Here is a 2,859-nt window from a genome sequence, read left to right as displayed (position 1 = left end):
AAAAAAGTGTACTTGAATGACTCTATTCTACAAAATTAAAAACAGGCAAAACTACTGTATAAAAATTCATAGATAGGTGGTAAAATTTTAAAGGAAAGCAAAAAAAAAATAAAAAGAGTATTCCAAAAGTCATGATAAACCAAAACCAAACTCACTGCCATTGAGTCGTTTCTGATTCATAGTGACTCCTCCCTGGGTTTCCAAGGCAGTATCTCTATGGAAGTAGATTGCCCAATCTTCCTTCCAAGGAGTAGTTGGTGGGTTTGAACCACCAGGCTTCTAGTTAGCAGTCAAACGCTTTAGGCACTATGCCACCAGAGCTCCCAATAGTAATTTCCTTTAGAAGAGGGTACAGGGTGTTAGTAGAAGACTAAGAGTCTACTTCTCTACTGGGAGTGGCTGTTTATGGAAGTTTTTCCTTTATAAGCATGCATTATGCTGAAATATAAGTTCTAATCCACTTTCTGTATGTATATTTCATACTTTATAAAGTATAAGAAGTGTAACTCCACTTTTGTTTCATGCACACAAGTGTGTGTATGCATACAAAATGGAATAAATGTAATCAATTTTTCTACTGGACTCACTTCTTTATTATGTGTTTCTTCATTCCAAATACTATATAATTTTTAAATAATGAATGCATTACTTTTACTTATTTTTACAATAATACTTTTATTCTACTTATTGTATTTTTAGTGAAAGTTTACACAGCAAAATAAGTTAACATTTAAAATTTCTATAGATATTGTTCAGTGTCATTGGTTACATTTTTCACAGTGTGTCAGCATTCTCATTATTTCCATTCTGGTTTTCTGTTTCCATTAATCTGACTTCTTTGCCTCCACCCCCACCTCACCTTCTCATGTTTACTTTAGGGTAAATATTGACTGGTCTCACAGAGATGATTATTTAAAAAGAGGATAGTACTCAAGGGTGATATTATTTTATGAGCCACTGTCATTTGGGTGAAAGGTGCGAATTCTAGCACTGAACCACCATAAAGATAGAGCTACAAGGATATTAATTGAACAACAATAACAAAAATAAAATAATATAAATAACTAACATAGGAGTTTAGTCAAATAAATTTAAATAAATCAGTTTAACTGTGTTTCACTAAAAATTAAATGCAATAGAATTTGATGAAGTCATTAAATTTTTGAGGAAGAATATTTATGTTTTTGTTGTTATTTGCCATCGAGTCAGACCCGACTCATAGCGACCCCTCCTTGGGTTTCTGAGGCAGTATGTATCACTACAGAAGTAGATTGCCCAACCTTCCTTCTGAGGAGTGGCTGGTGGGTTTGAACTGCCAGCCTTCTGATTAGCAGGCAAGCGCCTTAGGCACTGTACTCCCAGAGCTCCCAAGAATATTTATAGATAAATTGAAATGTTAAAAAAATATTCTTAAAGGGGGAGAAATAAAATAGATTGTAACTGGTATATGCATAAGGAGCTGAGATGCCACATTGGTTAAGAGCTCAACTGCTAATGGTAGGTTGGTGGTTTAAACAAACAAGCTGCTCTGCAGGAGAAAGATGAAGCAGTCTGCTTCCATAAAGATTTACAGCCTTGGAAACTTACAGGGCAGTTCTATGCTGTCCTGTAGGGTCACTATGAGTTGGAATCGATGTGACTGCAATGGGTTTGTCTGCAACACTTTATTTTGTTAAAATGAGAGAGACAGCGATTCACTAAGAGTTAATATGAATATCAAAGAACTTAAAAGATGTTCAACAAAATGTTAACCACCTGTTTCTCTGTGATGGCATCAAAGGCATTCTTCTTCTCTTACTTTTTCTGTTTTTCAGAACTTCTGAATGGAACATTTCTTTTGTAATTGAAAATATTCAGTTTTTTTAGTTTTTTTTTTAATTATCTGTTGGCTTCTCAGTGCCTGGAATCCTTTACCGCTTTTGTGCTGTCTTGGCATCATCATATAACTCTTACTTCTCAGTGTCTTAGTGAAAACACTAGACTGACACTCTGCTAGAAATTAAAACAAAAATGCTATTGAAGGAACAGAGTAATTTTGAAATGGGTAGGCATTTACAGACAGCCATGCAAGATGCTACAATGCTTGGAATTGCAGGGTGAACTGTTAAGAGTTTCAAAAGATATAGTGAACAAAGGATTTGTGCTCACAGACACAGAGGTAGGTGAGGGGGTAAGCATGGCATAAGTTACAAAGGATTTGTTACATTACAAGCTCAAACATTATCAGTGTTCTGGTCACCTAGTGCTGCTCTGACAGGAATGTACCATAAATGGGATGGCTTGAACAAACAGTTTATTCTCTTACAGTTTGGAGGTTTTAAGTCTGAATTCAAAGTGCCAGGCTCTGTGGGCTAGGTGAAAGACCCTCGACCTGGGTCTTCAGTTCTGCCTCCTGCTCCTGGCCCACTGAAGCTAGAGGCTTTTCTTCACTCTACTGGCTGCTGAGATTGACAAGCCCAAGGTTGACAAGTAAAAAGGCACAGTCCCGATGTTATCAAACCACATGGCAGGCCATTAATTTAAGTCCATTGAAAGTCCCAAGGTCGGTAGAGCATGGTAGGCTGCTGAGCAATGATATGACTACACGGAGGGGTCAAGTGTGCCATAAGCTAGAGACCATTCCCCAAGGCACAGAAGAGAAGTTACTCCAACTCTGTTTTCTGTTGCTTCTGTAATGTAAGCACCTATGTAAGATTATCTTCAGCCAAATCTATCCTCAGTCCAGGGTATATTCCTGTTCACCTACCCCTACCTGATCTTCCCACCTGTTTATGCATTTGTCTGTAGCATGATGTTTGGTGTTTGGTGGTAATGCAGTATTGCCAGCTACACATTCTTTTCTTTTTTTTTTTTAATTGT

This window comes from Orycteropus afer, unplaced genomic scaffold (genome assembly GCF_000298275.1).
Source record: "Orycteropus afer afer isolate SDZICR_OR568_19922 unplaced genomic scaffold, OryAfe1.0 scaffold00455, whole genome shotgun sequence".
In the NCBI taxonomy this organism is placed as follows: domain Eukaryota; kingdom Metazoa; phylum Chordata; class Mammalia; order Tubulidentata; family Orycteropodidae; genus Orycteropus; species Orycteropus afer.
The sequence above is the reverse complement of the archived record's forward strand: the minus strand, read 5'-3'. Positions refer to the sequence as shown.